Here is a 17,614-nt window from a genome sequence, read left to right as displayed (position 1 = left end):
AAAGCCCGCCGTTCTGCTTGTTGAACCCCCACCTCAAGCTGCAAGTAACTCTGAATTCCCCTCCTCACTATTTCCATCTAAAGTTCCTAGTGACAGTATATGTCTGAAGAGATAAAAAATAATGATAATAATATATTAAGGGAGCGGGTTAAGCACACGTGGCGCAAAGCACAAGAATCCCGGTTGGAGCCCCCCGCTCCCCACCTGCAGGGGAGTCGCTTCACAGGCAGTGAAGCAGGTCTGCAGGTGTCTATCCTTCTCTCCCACTCTGTGTCTTCCCCTCTCTCTGTTTGTCTCTTTTTTATCCTACAACATCAATAATAACAACAATAATAACTACAACAATAAAGCAACAAGGGCAACAAAAGGGAATAAATAAATATTTAAAATTAAATTAATTAATTAATTATTTATTTTTTAAAAAGCCAGAAAAGGGAGGCAAAGGGGGTTGAACTATGAAGTCAGCACATTATGATCGCCCAATGCTGACATACCCAGAACAGTTTGCTTTGCTTCAGAGACAAATTAGTCATGAACTTGACTCCAGTGAAATGGAAGGATGAGAGGCCCTCGGACTCCTGTAGAATTTGTTTTTGTCTTCCTGGTGCTAAAGATGATGAAATGGTTGTTTGTATGACTCTGATTGTATGTTTTACTTAGAGTTTCTGTAAAGGTGATTTGTCGGTTTTTATAACTGTGTGGCAGTAAATACTATTGATAATAAATATCCCCACTCTGGCTTATTTTCTGCAGTACTATCTTTCGCTGCAGTTTTTGGAGTCTTGCATAAGCATATCTTGATCAGAGCTTAACTGTGAAACAACATTTTGAACAAATCATATGTGTTTGTTAAACCCTAGACCAATAAAAAATATGAATATTTTTATAAAAGTAGAACAAAAGTTTGGCAATGTATCTTTTCTTTTTAATTTTTTTATATTTATTTATTTTCCGTTTTGTTTCCCTTGTTTTTATCATTGTTGTAATTATTATTGTTATTGATGTCGTCATTGTTAGATAGGACAAAGAGAAAGGGAGAGAGGAGGGGAAGACAGAGAGGGGGAGAGAAAGACAGACACCTGCAGACCTGCTTCACCGCCTGTGAAGCGACTCCCCTTAACCTATTACGCTACCGCCCGACCCCCCAAAAACTTGCTTTCTTTACAGCGAATCTTTTCTTCATTGTAAGTCATCCTTGTACTACTGGTGTGGCTCACATTCACATACATCTAAATACACTGGGGTGGGGGTGGAGCTAGAAGATAGCTCATTGGGTAGGGTAAATGTCCTGCCATAAACACAGCCTGAGTTGGAGCCCCAGCACCATAAAGGAGTGCCATGACACCAGGGGAAGCTCTAATAGTGTCATATTGTGATATCTCTCCCTCTCTCACTATCTGTATCTATCTGAAACAAAAAGATTGGAAAAAGTCCAGAAGCAGGAAATAACATATGTGCCAGGTCTTGGATGTATTTATCTTTCTCTCTGCCCCCTTTTTATAAATTTTTAAATTATTTTTATTTATTTATGGATAGAGACAGCCAATAATCAAGAGGAAGAGGGAGATAGAGAAGGAGAGAGACAGAGAGACACCTGCAGCCCTACCTCACCACTCTCAAAACTTTCCCCCTTGCAGGCCGGGACCAGGGGCTCAAACCCTGGTCCTTGTGCACTGTGACATGCCTGTCAAACAGGTGCACCGCCACCTGGCCTTTCTCTCTCCCTCTCTATTTCTTCTTCCCTCTCAATTTCTGTCTTATCAAATTAAATAATAATAATAAATTTTAAAAGAAATAGAAAAAAATCCAGGGGAAGTCAACTCCAAGTACAACTGAAATATAAAGTCTAATCCGGCTATTAACTGGAATAACAGAAGCAGGGAAACGCACTGAGTCCAGTTTCCAGATTGCAGACTACGTATTAGCAAGATTACATATGTTTATTCATGTCACTCGTTTGGCAGAACTAGAGCCCTGAGTCACTTTGTTTCAATCATCTAGACTGAAAGCAAGAGCAAGAGAGAGACATGTGTCCTACCCAATGAGTTATTTCTCTGACCCAATAATAATACCTTCTTTCTTTCTTTCTTTCTTTCTTTCTTTCTTTCTTTCTCTTTTTCCCATCTTTCTTTTAGTTTTTTTGTTTGTTTTTTGTTTTTCACCAGAGCACTGCTCAACTCTGGTTTATGGTGGTATAGGAGATCGAACCTGGGACTTTGGAGTCTCAGACATGAAGTCTCTTTGCATAATAACCATTATTCTACTTCCCCTGGCCATCTTCACTTTTTGAATTTTATTTATTTGTTTATTATTTTATTTTATTTTACTTTATTTTATTTCCACCAGAATTATTACTGAAGTTTGCTGCCTCTCCTACGAACCTACTGCTACCAGTCACCATTTCTTCCCCTTTTTTCTTTGACAGAAGGTGAGAGACAGATAAGGACAGAATGAGAAGGAGGGAAAGAGAGATAGAGGGGAGACACCTGCAACACTGCTTCATCGCTCATGAAGTTCCCCCTACAGGTGAGGGCCAGGGACTTGACCGCTGGGCCTTTGTTCATAGTGAATATATGCCATCTACCGGGTACACCACCACTCCCCCCCCCCCAGCAATATTACCTTTACAATGAACTGTATTTATTTATTTTGGATAGAGACAGAAACACTAAGATGAAGGGGGGAGATAGAGAGGGAGCGAGACACACGCCTGCAGTACTGCTTCACCACTGGTGAAGCTGCCCTTCTGCCCCTGGTGAGGGTCAAGGGCTTGAACCCAGAGCCTTGCACACTGTGATATGCATGCTCTGCTGGGTGTGCCACTGACACTTGGCCCCCAAAATGAGCTTTGTTAAAGAAGAACAGGAGTTTAAAATGTTATGTTCTCACAAGGAGAGAGAGAGAGAGAGAGAGAGGAAGAGAGAGAGAAAGTACTTGGTTTTAAAAACACAGTTTAAGTGCAGCTCTGTAGGGGGCAAAAGAAGTAGGTAGGTCACCATTTCTACTATTTTCTTCTTTCTTCTTGACTCACAATGTAGTGTCCACTCTTTGCTATCAATCAAATCGTCTTAATACAAGTGGGGGGGAGACAGCGTGATAGTTATGCAAAGTGACTCTCATGGCTGAGGCAGGCTGCAAAGTCTCAGGTTCAATCCCCAAACCACCATAAACCAGAGCTGAGCATTGCTCTGGCAAAAATAAATAAAAAAATAAAAAATATATAAAAAAATAAAAATCTAATACAAAAGTTTCATCCTCAAAGACTTTCATTATCTTTACTTATTTATTTATTTATTTATTTATTTATTTATTGGATAGAGACAGTCAGAAATCAAGAGGGAAGGAGGAGCAGAGAGGGAGAGAGACAGAGAGACACCTGCAAACCTGCTTCACCACTCATGAAGCTTTCCCCCTGCAGGTGGAGAATGGGGGCTTGAACCCGGGTCCTGGTGAATTGTAACATGTGTACTGAACTAGGTGTGCCACCACCCAGCCCCCTCAAAGACTTCTGTGCATAGTCTACTCCACTTTGTTCGCTTTCCAGAACTTCACTTTCTGTCTACCCTTTGCTGCCCCTCTTCCTGCTTCATCTTTGTGCTGCTTCACACTTGATATGTTCTCTAAAGAGAAGCCACGGATCTTTATATTTACTTTTTAAAAATATTTATTTATTTATTCCCTTTTGTTGCCCTTATTGTTTTATTGTTGTTGTTATTGATATCGTCGTTATTGGATAGGACAGAGAGAAATGGAGAGAGGAGGAGAAGACAGAGGGGGAGAGAAAGAAAGACACCTGCAGACCTGCTTCACCGCTTGTGAAATGACTCCCCTGCAGGTGGGGAGCCAGGGGCTCGAACCAGGATCCTTACGCCAGTTCTTGCGCTTTGCGCCATGTTCACTTAACCTGCTGCACTACCGCCCGACTCCCATATTTACTTTTTAATTTCCATTTTTATATAATTATTGTTTCACAAAAAGTGACAAAACTAACACAGAGAAGATGCATGTTTCCTTAATTGACTTTCTTCCAAAATCAACATGGTACATAAACATACAATTTCCAGATCAAAAATGAACTTCAGTGGGAGACTTTAGTCAGATTCTGTGTGTCTCTGTGTGTGTGTGTGTGTGTACTTTAGTCAGATTCTCTGTGTGTGTGTGTGTGTGTGTGTACTTCAGTCAGATTCTCTGTGTGTGTGTACTTTAGTCAGATTCTGTGTGTGTGTGTGTGTGTGTGTGTAGGGGAAGAAGGAGTCTGTTTCAGTGAAAACCAAGGGCTTGGGTCTACAAAGTGCTAGGCATCTGCCCTGTGCCCACCTTTCTTTTTTTTTTAACGTAATCTTTTTTTTTGTAATTTTATTTATTTATTTTCCCTTTTGTTGCCCTTGTTGTCTTTTTATTGTTGTTGTAGTTATTATTGTTGTTGTTGTTGATGTCATTGTTGTTGGATAGGACAGAGAGAAATGGAGAGAGGAGGGGAAGACAGAGAGGGGGAGAGAAAGACAGACACCTGCAGACCTGCTTCACCGCCTGTGAAGCGACTCCCCTGCAAGTGGGGAGCCAGGGGCTCGAACCGGGATCCTCATTCCGGTCCCTGTGCTTTGCGCCACCTGCGCTTAACCTGCTGCGCTACCACCGGCTCCCTTTCTTTTTCTTTTTTTTTTTTTTTTGTTTATGTAATTTTTCTTACCTGGAGGGATTACTAGTTTACAATTAACAGTAAAATATCGTAGTTCATACATGTGTGACGTTTCCCAGTTTTCTGCATAACATGTTAAACCACACACCCGAGCTCCTACTCCACCACCATGGAGGACTTGAACCCTCCCTCCAGCCCCAGAGTCCTTCACCTGTGCCCACCTTTCCAAGTCCATTGCTACCACTGCTCCCCTCATTATTATCCAGCTACCTGGCCTTACTGGGGAGACCTTTGGTCATTCTGAGTCACTCTACCTAGAATAGCCATCATTCAGCTATCCCTGTGTTCCCCTTCACCTCTTTATGTGGTTCTTTACTCAGATGTTTCTTTTTCAGGGTTGGGAAGATAGCACCGCAGTTTATTTGACAAAGCTTCATGCCCGAGAGATCTCAGGCTCAATCCCCAGGCACCAGAAACCAGAGCTGTGTCTGATATCTTCGTCTACCTCTTTATCTATCTTCAAATATTTTCCTGAGCACCTTATAGTGTCATTACATTTTCTTTCTTTTCCCCACATTTTTAAATTTTATTTATAAAATGGAAACATTGACAAGACCATAGGATAAGAGGGGCACACCTCCACACGATGCCCACCCCCAGAGCTCCACATCCAGTCCCCTTCCCTGATAGCTATGTCCTGGGACATAGACCCAGGACCACTGTGGGGTGCAAAAAAGTGGAAGGTCTGGCTTCTGTAGTTGTTTCTCCGCTGAAAATGAGCATTGGCAGGTCGATCCATACTCCCAGCCTCTCTCTCTCTTTCCCTAGTGGGGCAGGGACCTAGGGAGGTGGGGCTCTAAGACACATGGTGGGGTCGTCTGCCCAGGGCAGTTGGGCTGGCATCATGGTGGCATCTGGAACCTGGTGGCCGGTCACCCAAGATTCCCAGGTTGGATGCAGCTTCCTTGCAGAGCTCACACACCAGATGTTGTCTTCAAGCCGCCATCTTGGCTCCGCCCATCATTACATTACAGTCTCCCTGCTTGCTTTTATGTTTCTTTAGGCCGTTTGTCACCAAGTGCTATATTCTGTATTAATGAACTAATGGAATAACTTCCCACAGTAAAATGTGGATTTCACAAGACTAGAGCCTTGTTTGTGTTTATTATTATACTCCAGGTGGTTGAAATAATGTCTGGCATTTGGAAGGCATGCATTCAATTATTTGCAGAATTAAAGAGTCATCAATTTCTACTGTCAAAGTAAACTTTTTGATGCAGTGTTTTATAATTTTTTAATTGGGGAAATAATGATTTATAGGACAACTGCTGTCACAGTCACTTATCCTTTCATGACAGGTGTCTTGCACAACATCCTCACCACCTCGCACAGCAATGTGCATTTTGTAAATTGATATTAAATCACTAATAAAAAACATCAAAGGAAAATAAAACATAGCAAGTTCCACTGACTTGTTTTTCTTCTTGCTCCTTTTCTCTCATTTTTTCCTGGTTCACACTATAAAATATCAAAGGGTGTGGATAAAGGAGGAATAGGCTATGGGAGTTTTGCATTTCCATAGAGAAGAAGCTTAGAGCTGATGTGGTCTGTTAGGGGAACCTGGGTACAAGCATGTCTTGGGTGCAAGAGGGGCCAGGGCATGTGTGTGTGATTATCTTCTATGGTGAGACATAGATTCTGTCTCGTAATGTGGAGATCAGAAAGCTTTGGAAGGGATGCATATGCATTCAAGCGTGTCATTGTCCACTGTGTGAGATTTACTGGTGGGACCTCTTGCTATTACTTCATGTGCCACAGCTGACCCTTTATTGAAAACAGGATTATTAGAAGATTGGCCTCTCTTTTTTTGTTTTGTTTTTAAGATTTATTTATAGAAAGAGGGGGAGAGAGGGGGAGAAAGAGAGAGGAAGAGAGAGAGAAACTGAAGCAAGTCAAAGTACCTCTCCAGTTAATGAAGTACTGGGAATAGACCCTGGGCCTTCAGCATGCAAATCCTGTACTCTATCACTGAGCCACTTCCCTAGCACAGTCAAAGTTGGACCTCTCAGAGTCACTGCTATTCTAGCACTCCTGACCACAGACAGAAACAGTGGATGAGGAACTTTAGAAGTGAGTGAAAATGTCCAGCTTGACCGACAGGAACACCAGAGGGAATGTGGTGGGAGACAGTTGGTGGAGGAGGTGGGTGTCTGCTGATGGTCAGGGACTGTGGTCACTCTGGGGTCCCCAGCTCACTCACACTAGCACAAAGTTCAGAGTGACCACCTCTGCACCATGGTGTTTTGGCATTTCCTGTCTACCTGAAGCACATCAGTAGGAACCATCTCTGTCAACACTAAGCAGAACTAGGGAGGGAAACTTTGACCTACAAACTGATTGGATCCAGTCACTTACTAATTGCTGATTCGCTGGACAGGTTGGCAAGAGATCATGCATTTTGAAGAAATGAATAAACTTGCCCTGCAGGTTAAGCTGTTGCCCTGCAATGATAGGTAGTGAGACACTGATTTGACAGAACTCTGACCTATAATCCTTGCAGCAACCTCTCTGGGAAGCCAAAACACAGCCTCTCCAGCAATCAGCCCAGAATAGCAGGACGAAGCCAGCTGCTAGCTTCCCCATTTATGAAGCAGGAGTAACCAGCCAAATAATGCCACCTAGACCAATCATATAGGATGCCCGGCTTCCACCCCTGACTCCAGCTGCTCTGTGCCAACAACCTACAATCAGAGCACACCTGAACCTTCACTGATCTCAAGCTCCACACTCCCCCTGCCTGGCTTCGAGTCTTTGCAAGCACAGCACACGTGATGGTGGCAAATTCTCTTGCTGTATCGAGCGCTGAATGAACAGCCTCTGTTCTCATTTGGATGATCTGCATTTTTGTCCACTTTGGGAAAACACTAAGTAAATGGCAATGTTTGTTAAGTAGAATGTTATGAAGGTACTAGTAGTTTAGCAGACGTGTCTTAATAATGTACCAAGTGCCTGCATTTCCTCCAACCAACACAGTGAAAAGCAAAAAACAAAAACAAACAAACAAACAAACAAAAAGCAGAGCCACAGAAATGCTTCTGTTTCACCTGTCACGTTTTGGCAGTTCCAGCTCACTCTCTACAAAGAAGCAAAGTTCCAGTGGCTGTCCTCTCCCATCGAGATAGACGTGTGGCATTCTTCCCCTGGTCGCTGGCATTGGACTGACACTTCTATCGGACTTGCTGGTACACCTTTGGACACTCCCTTTACACTGTTGGACTTCTCGAGGACTGACTATAGCAGTCCATGGACTTTGCAGCCAGCTGTCTCAGGACTCTGCAATGCCAGATCACCTGTCGGGTTGTGTAGCAGGGGAGAGAAGAGAGCAGGAACTCGAGGCTGAGTGGGAACGCAATGCAATGCCTTTATTGATCAGAGACAACGCTTTTTATATATCTCTTTACCTGGAAGTGGCAAGTGGGAAAAGGAAATGGATAAAAGAGGGGGTGGAGAAAAAGAGCACAAAGGTAGCAAGCTTCCATAGCAGCTTTTAAAAAGCTTCTAGCCAGTGGGGATTAAACCAATGCCCTGCAGGCAGGGCGGGTCTCAGGCAAAACAATGATTATGTAAATAGACCACAGCGTTAAGCAATGCAGGGGACCTAGCGTAATGACCAACAATCACCCCTCTCGCCCCTCGGCCTATCAGGCCCCCACTCCTCCGCCTATCAGGCAGCGCCCCCTTTCTGCCCCTCAGGCAGCCCCTCTCCACCTACCAGGCCTCTCTTCAGTCTCACGCTGTCCCTTGCTACTCTTACTTATCACTCCCTGTCTTATTCCAGTTCTTTTATAAACACCTGCATGATATAGGTTTCTGTTCACCCCTACACTGCCATTCCTCTGACAGAAATGGAGTCTTTTACAGACATTGACCCATTTACATATGACCATTAGAAAGAGGGGGATGTTGGGAAATTGTGAGGATGTGGTTGAGCTGGGCAGGGCTTGAACCTGAGGAGTGTGTCAATCCTGTCAGTCTCTCTCTCTACCGAGAGGTTGAGCAAGAAGGGACAGGAGTAACCCCAAAGGTGTGCCTCGTCCTATCAGACTCCCTGCCTCACAAAGCACCCCGCATTCCTGATACTATGGCCATTAGATAAAAAGAAAGGGGGAGATGTCGGGCAGCCCCCTGCTCCATCCTCCATTGCTGACACTATTTACATAATCATTGTTTTGCCTGATCTATCTTCTTTCTACCCCGAGACCTGCCCTGCCTGCAGGATATATTAATCCCACCAGTTAAAACCCTAGCAACAGGGGGTCGGGCGGTGGCACAGTGGGTTAAGCACATGTGGCGCAAAGCGCAGGGACCGGCGTAAGGATCCCGGTTCGAGCCCCCGGCTCCCCACCTGTAGGGGAGTCGCTTCACAGGCGGTGAAGCAGGTCTGCAGGTGTCTATCTTTCTCTCCCCTTCTCTGTCTTCCCCTCCTCTCTCCATCTCTCTCTGTCCTATCCAACAACGAATTGTGTCAACAAGGGCAATAGTAATAACCACAATGAAGCTACAACAAGGGCAACAAAAGGGGGGAAAAAAATGGCCTCCAGGAGCGGTGGATTCATGGTGCAGGCACCGAGCCCAGCAGTAACCCTGGAGGAGGAAAAAAAAACAAACCTAGCAACAGTTGCTAAGGACGCTTCCACTTTCCCAGCATGCCTTTTGCCTCTCTCCACCCCCTTTCCTAGTCATCTCCTTCCCGACTTGCCACTTCTGGTTTTATCCCATAAAACCCACTTCTGTTCCTGGTTTTGCTCTTTTTTCTCTCCCACGTCCCGACCTGGAGAAGGGCTGGCATGCAGAGCGGGAGGTGGCCACTGCAGTTTGGCACCATGTGGCTTAACCTGCTGTGATCACACCTGACTCTGGGGCATTCCTGTGTGAATAAAGAATTGTATTACCATGCCACCACAAGTTCCTTGTTTCTCTCTCCCACAACACTAGCCCATCAGTCTCTTAAAAATTTATCTTGGGGGCCGGGCAGTAGCTCAGTGGGTTAAGCACACATGGCACGAGGAGCCAGACTGGCTCAAGGATCCCAGTTTGAACCCCCAGCTCTCCACCTGCAGGGGAGTCACTTCACAGGCAGTGAAGCAGGTCTGCAGGTGTCTATCTTTCTCTCCCCCTCTCTGTCTTCCCCTCCTCTCTTGATATGTCTCTGTCTTATACAACAACAATGACAGCAATAACATCAATAACAATAATAATAATAACAACAAGGGCAACAAAAGTGGAAAAAAATGGCCTCCAGGAGCAGTGGATTTGTAGTGCAGGCACCAAGCCCCAGCAATAACCCTGGAGGAAAAATATATATTTTTTTGTTTTGGGAGGTTAATGGTTTACAGTACAGTTGTTGGCACATGGATACAATTCGCCATCTCTCTGTGATAGATATTTGCAAAACATTCTTGTGATTAATTTGGAATCCTCAAATCCCCTCTCTCCCCCTCCTCAGAGTCATTGGCTTGTATGAAATACACCAACCCCAGTCCAAATTTTTTTTCTTTTGGTGGGCATTAATGTTTTACAGTCAACAGTAAATACAATAGTTTGTACATACATAACATATCTCAGTTTTCCATACAACAATACAACCCCCACTAGATCCTCTGCCATCCTGTTCCAGGACCTGAATTCTCCTCCCCCTACCCTCCACACCCACCCCAGAGGCTTTTACTTTGGTGCAATACATCAACTCCAGTTCAAGTTCCGCTTAGTGTTTTCTCTTCTGATCTTGTTTTTCAATTTCTGTCTGTAAGTGAGATCATCCCATATTCATCCTTCTGTTTCTGTCTTATCTCACTTAACATGATTCCTTCAAACTCCATACAAGATGGGCTGAAAACAGTGAAATCACCATTTTTAATACCTGAGTAGTATTCCATTGTGTATATAGACCACAACTTACTCAGCCACTCATCTGTTGTTGGACACCTGGCTTGCTTCCAGGTTTTGGCTATTACAAATTGTGCTGCTAAGAAATATGTGTACATAGATCTTTTTGGATGGGTGTGTTGGGTTCCTTAGGATATATCCCCAGGAGAGGAATTGCAGGGTCATAGGATAGGTCCATTTCTAGCTTTCTCCCATGCCAAATTTTGCTTTGTGTTTTCCCTTTCTGTTCCTGTCTCTCAATTTCCATCTGGCAAACGCTAGAAGAAGAATTTCCATCTATGAGTGAAATCATCTATCTCTTTTTGACTCATCCCATCCAACACTATTCCTTCAATTCCATGCAAAGTGAGACAAAGATGTAGAATGCCTTCTTCTATATATTTTAGAGGTTCCTGTTAGAAAAAGTGAGTGAGAAATATCATGGAGAGTGAGAGAAAGGTCAACATACAAAGCAGACTTTATTAGAAAAAGTTGAACTGGGAAGTCTCATGCCTAAGGCTCCAAAGTTTAGGTTCAGTCCCCAGCACCACCATAAGCCAGGGCTGAGCAATGCTCTGGTCTTTATCTCTGTGCCTTTCTCTCTTAACTTAAATAAATAATATATATTGCCTCCAAGTTTATTTGCTGGGGCTGGGTGCCTGCACCATGAATCCACTGCTCCTGAAGGCCATTTTTTCCCATTTTTGTTGCCATTATTGTTATTGTTGCTATTGATGTTGTTACTGGATAGGGCAGAGAGAAATCAAGAGAGGAGGGGGAGGACAGAGAGAGAGAGAAAAAGAGACACCTGCAGACCCGCTTCACCGCTTGTGAAGCAACCCTTCTGCAGGTGGGGGCCAGGGGCCTGTACCCAGGTCCTTGTGCTCTGTAATGTGAGCACTTAGCCAGGTTGCCACTTTTCTACATGTGGCTGAGGCATGGTCATGGAATAGCAGCTGCCAAAAATGTCATCTCCCCCATTCACTAGATAAGGCAATGAATCGCTGTGACTCTGGAGAGACTCACTTAACCACAGATACTAAATTGGCCTGGTGACTTGCAGTAAAGCCCCCTTCCCACTACTTCTCTAACCTCCTCCCCCAACCCCACACAGCTTCTGGCTTTGGCCATCAATGAACAGGGAGGAGCTGAGTGTGGTCCTAAGAAAGGAGGAATAAAACTGCCACCATTGGCGCTGCAAATTACCTCTGACCTGGAGCTTGAAGACTCAATCACATTTAATTGCATGAAGAGTCATTCTGAACCCCCATCCCCATAGTTTGAAAGCCGTATTTCTCCCAGTAGCTGCACATTCATTCTCTGTCTTGAGAGTTAATGATCTGATCTCACTCTGTTACAAGGACAAAGGCCTCTTTCCGGTGTCGGCTAAGAGGAATCTCGGACGTCTTCTCCCTGATTTCTGGATTGTATATATGGAGATATATCAGCATCCTGGAGAGTTAGACAAGGGGAAAAAGATGGGAGGAACAAGGAAGGAGTGTGTAGGATGAATGAATTCAAAGATACCCAAGAACAGCTCATTCAAAGATGTACTTAGAAATACTTTTAACTCTAGTAATTAGTGTAGTTATAAATAAGCCTTACTAGGGAAGTAATTGATGGGACCAGGAAGCTAGTTCAGCCTGTTAGAGCACAGAACTTCCCCCCTTGAGGTCCCGGAGGCTGTAGTCCTCAGCATCACTTCATGCCAGGTCTGGGCAGTGTTCTGATCTTTCTCTCTCCTCTCTCATGCATATTAAATAAGCAAATCCTTTAAAAGAAAAAGAAAATGAGTTGGTAGATTTTATCATTCCCAAGAGATAGAAGTACAAAAAATTTAAACCATGAGTAGTGAGGGCCAGGAGGTAGCTCACCTAGTAGAGCATACACTTTACCATGCGCTGAGGACTTAAGTTCAAGTCCCATGTTCCCACCTGCATAAGGAAAGCTTCGTGGATGATGGAGCAATGCTGAAGTGTCTCTACACGCTGTGTCTTTCTCCCCCTCTCTGTTCCTCTCTGTCTTTTTACCCCCTATCTGATAAAGAAAGCAAACCAAAAAACACGCGTACTAGTCCTGAACATACCGCTGACTAACGCTGTGACCTTGGTCAAGCTAAGTTACTTTGCACTTCACAGTTGTGGTTGTTTTTGTCTTTACCAAGTGATATAACAAGACAAACCTTATCTCCTTCACAAGGATGCCCTGGAGGTCAAATCAGATTCTATTAAAATAGTAATAATTATGTAATTTGCATAACACTATCATCCACAAAGCATTTCTGCATATATTATTCCATTTGCATGAAAATGTTTTGAAAAGTTATAAAATGCTGTGAAAGGACAACACCAGCTCCACTTCTCGCTCTACTTTAATTTTCTTACTAGTAAAATGGGGCTGGTGGTAGTGACTACCTTTGGGGTTGTCCTCTTATCAAACAGTCCTGCTTTCTGCTGATGTAAGCTGTCCTAAAATTCCTTTGATTTAGTACTACTGCAGTGTCTCTTTTTTAAAATTTTTATTAGTGACTTCATATTGATTTACAAAATTACAAGAGAACAAGGGTATAATTCCTCACTATTCGCACCCCCAGAGTTCTGGATCCCCTAGTCCCTCCGTTGGAAGCTACAGCAGTTCTCCCCAGGTTGCAGATATGGGTCAACTATTATTTCTACAACCATCTGCCACCCTCTCCCCCTTTTTATTCTATGGTCCTGCCTTCTTTTCCTTCCTTTTTTTTTTTCTTGCCTCCAGGGTTATTGCACCACAAATCCACTGCTCCTAGAGGCTATTTTTTCCCTTTTGTTGTCCTTTTTTTAAAAAAAAAAAAAAAAAAAAAAGGTTGTGGTTATTATTGTTGTTGATGATGTCATTTTTGTTGGATAGGACAGAGAGAAATGGAGAGAGGAGGGGAAGACAGAGAAGGGGAGAGAAAGATAGACACCTGCAGACCTGCTTCACCGCCTGTGAAGCGACTCCCCTGCAGGTGGGGAGCCGGGGGCTCCAACCAGGATCCTGACACCGGTCCCTGCGCTTTGCTACGTGCTCTCAACCTGCTCCGTTACCGCCCGACCCCATTTCTTTTCCTTACTAAGTTAACCTCTACATCTACTACGACTTCTGAAAGTCCTTTCCCCCCCCCCTCTTCTCTCTCCAGGTTCTGATGAAATTGGAGTTCAGAGTCCTCTACTCATCTCCCCCTATCATTTCTCCCCCTCTGAGACTATGGACCAAGATTCTTTATAGGGCGCAGAAGGTGGGAGTTCTGGCTTCTGTAATCGCTTCTCTGGTGGACATCGGCCTCGGCAAGTCCATCCGTACCCCCAGCCCGTTTCTCTTTCCCTGGCTGGGTAGGGCTTGGGAGAGGTGAGGAACACAGAACTCTGTGTGGGAACAATGTGGAATTATACCCTTTATTTCACAATTTTGTAAATCAATATTAAATCACTAATAAAACATTCCTTTGATTTATCTTGAAATGAACTAATAAAAGGCAAGAGGCCAAATAGGCAGGGTTCCCCTACTATTTTTTGTATGATTATTATTTTTTTATTGAGGGGGATTGTTTACAGTCAACAATAAAATGCAGTATCAAAAAACAAAATACAGTAATTTGTATAACATTTCTCAGTTTTCCACATAACAATTCAACCTCTTCTGGGCCCTCTCCCATCATATTCCAGGACCTGAACCCCCCACCCCCACCCCAAAGTCCTTTACTTTGGTGCAATACACCAGACCCAGTCCAAGTTCTGCTTAGTGTTTTCTTATTTTTTTCAACTTATTTTTTAAAATTTATTATTGACGATTTAATAATGATCAACTAGATTGTGGGATAAGAGAGGTACAATTCATACAAGTCCCACCACCAGAGTTCTGTATCCCATCCCCTCTGTTGGAAAGCTCCCTATTCTTTATCCCTCTGGGAATATCGACCAAAGGTCTTTAAGGGGCACAAAAGGTTAGAGGTCTGGCTTCTGTAATTGCTTCTCCACTGGACATGGACATCGACAGGTGGTCCATACCCCTGCCTGTTTCTATCTTTCCCTAGTGGGGTAGGGCTCTGGTGAGGTGGGGTTCCAGGGCACATTGGTGAGGTCTTCTGCCCAGGAAAGGCAGGCTGGCATCATGGTGGTATTTTTCTTTTTATTTATTTTCTTTTTTTAATTTTTTTTTTTTTACTTTTTAAAATTTTTATATTGTTTACCAGAGCACTGCTCAGCCATGGTTTATGGTGATGCAGGGGATTGAACCTGGGACTATGGAGCCTCAGGCATGAGAGTCTCTTTGCATAACCATTGTGCTATCTATCCCCACCCCATGGTAGTACTTTTCAGCTTCTGTCTATGAGTGAGATCACTCCATATTCATCTATCTTTTTCTGACTGATCTTACTTAACATGATTCCTTCAAGCTCCAACCAAGATGGGATGAAGAAAGTGGAGTCACTATTTTTCAAAGCTGAGTAGTATTCCACTGTGTATACAGACCACTACTTTCTCAGCCACTCATCTGTTATTGGACACCTGGGTTGGCTATTATAAATTGTGCTGCTATGAACATAGGTGTACACAAATCTTTTCGGATGGGTGTGTTTGGTTCCTTAGGATATATCCCCAGGAGAGGAATTGCAGGGCCATAGGGAAGGTCTACTTCTAGCCTTCTGAGAGTTCTCCAGACTGTTCTCCACAGGACTCAGACCAAGGGCTCCGCTACCTACTATCCATCTTTAGGAGAGTAAATTGATGTGAGCCTCTTAAAACCATAAGAGAAAGCAAGAGTCGTAAGTAAAATTATTATTGGTATTACCCTCACATTGCCTGTATTAATACTGCTCCCTATATAAAGATAATTCTCCTTAAAAAATGATTTCCCTTCTTTAAAAGAAAGAAAGAAAGATTTGGGACTGGAGAGATAGCTCACAGAGTAGTTTGTGCCTTGTCATGGGTTTGAGCCCTGGAAACACGTGAGAGGTATTATGGCACTAGGCAGTAGTCTCTCTCTCTCTCTCTCCCTCTGCCTCTGTCTCACTATATGAAGGAAAAAGTATCCTAGAGCGGTGAAATTACATATGCATGAGGCTCTGGGTCCGCCAACAGCAAAGCAAAACAAGTATTACCAAGATAACGTGAGAGAGACAGAGAGACAGAGAGAGAGAGAGAAACAGAGCATCACTCTGCATGTGCTATACTGAGGATTGAACTCACGACCTCATACAACCAAGTCCTACACTCTATTGTACAGCTCCCTATAGGTATTCTCCTTCTCCTTCTTCTTCTCCTCCTCCTTCTCCTTCTTCCTCTTCCTCCTCCTCCTCCCATTCTTCTTCTTCTTCTTCCTCTTCCTCCTCCTCCTCCTCCCCTTCTTCTTCTTCTTTCTTCTTCTTCATCTCCTCATCCTCCTTCATTTTAAAGCAACAGCTTTATTGAGATATAATACACAATACCGAAAAATAATTCTATCCAAGTATACAACTCAATGTTTTAAAAACATACTAGCAGTTGTGCATATATAACCATTAATTTCAGATCATTTCACTGCCCCGCAGAGAAACCTTGTATCAATGGCAGCCATTTCTTGTTCCCCGTCACTGCCCTTCAACCTGTGGCAGCCATTAGCTTACTTTCTGTCTCTGAATTTATTTATCTTGCTTCTTTCAAATAAAGAAAATCAGGGGGCCAGGTGGTGGCACACCTGGCTAAGTGTACACACTACAGTGTGCAAAGGACCCAGGTTTGAGCCCCTGGTCCCCACCTGCAGGGGGACAGCTTCATGAGTGGTGAAGCAGGGCTGCAGGTGTCCCTGTCTCCTTCCCTCTTTATCTCCCTTCCCTTACCAATTTCCCTACCTAGTAAATAAGTAAAAACTTTAAAAAAGAAAATCATGGGAATCAGGTGGTGGCGCAGTGGGTTAAGTGCGCGTGGTGCAAAGCACAAGGACCAGTGTAAGGATCCCATTCGAGCCCCTGGCTCCCCACCTGCCGGGGAGTCACTTTCACAGGCGGTGAAGCAGGTCTGCAAGTGTCTGTCTTTCTCTCCCCCTCTCTGTCTTCCCCTCCTCTCTCCATTTCTCTCTGTCCTATCCAACAATAACGACACAAATAACCACAACAATGTTAAACAACAAGGGCAACAAAAAGGAGTAAATAAATAAATATTTTAAAAAAGAAAATCATATAACACATGCTCTCTTGTGACTGGTTCCTTTTAATTCACCAAAAGTTCTCAAGGCTTATCCACATTAGGCATGTTTCAGTACTTCATTCTTTTTTTTGTGGCTGAATGATATTTCATTCATATTTCAGAACATTCTGGATTGTCTTTACCCAATTATCAGTTAATGGACACCTGGTTGGTGTTCACCACTTATCTGTACAATGCTGCTATGAGCACCCGAGTACATGGTTTTGTGTAGGGTATGCTTTCAGTTCTCTAGGCGAGCTGCTCTGGGGTGGAAACTGGTTCCCGGAGTGGCCGTGCTATTTATAGCCCAACCAGCAATGTGTGGGGTTACGTTGACATCAACATGAGTTATTGTCTATCTTTTTTATTTTAGCTATCATAGTGGGCATGAGATGGCATTTAATTACTGCTCTGATTTACATGTCCCTGATGGCTAGTGATATCAATCACCTTGTCAAATGCTGGTTGATAGTTTACTGTCTTATTTAGAAACATGTCTATCCAAAGCTTTTATAAATCTAAGTCATTTTTCTTTTCATTGCTGAATCATAAATACACATTCCATACCAGATAGATGGCTTCAAAGTAGTTACTCTCGTGTTATGCATGCATGTCTTTAAAGCTATTTATTTTATAAGAAAGAGATCCTTTCATTTATTTTTTTTTTTCTTTTTACCAGAGCACTGCTCATCTGTTGTTTATGGTGGTGCAGGAGATTGAGCCTAGGACTTTGGATCCTCAGACAGAGTCTCTTTGCAGAACCATTATGCTATACTGTCTACAGCTGCTCCTCCCCTTGTTTTTCAACTTAACCAAGGCACTGATCAGCTCTAGTTTGTGATAGTGCTGGAGATGGAGTCTCAGGCAT

The 17,614-nt window shown here is 43.5% G+C and overlaps 1 long non-coding RNA gene across 1 annotated transcript; it reads right to left on the bottom strand.

Annotated features, from left to right (window-relative positions):
- Nucleotides 1-10,350: 10,350 nt before the first annotated feature.
- On the bottom strand, nt 10,351-17,022 carry LOC132538329 (uncharacterized). The gene is made up of 3 exons (XR_009549726.1): nt 16,927-17,022; nt 11,771-11,977; nt 10,351-10,528 (listed from the first exon to the last, which is right to left on the bottom strand). It is a non-coding gene; the product is annotated as an uncharacterized LOC132538329 (long non-coding RNA).
- Nucleotides 17,023-17,614: the final 592 nt, after the last annotated feature.

Source organism: Erinaceus europaeus, chromosome 4, assembly GCF_950295315.1.
Source record: "Erinaceus europaeus chromosome 4, mEriEur2.1, whole genome shotgun sequence".
In the NCBI taxonomy this organism is placed as follows: Eukaryota; Metazoa; Chordata; class Mammalia; order Eulipotyphla; family Erinaceidae; genus Erinaceus; species Erinaceus europaeus.
This window is presented reverse-complemented; position numbering and strand designations above follow the sequence as displayed.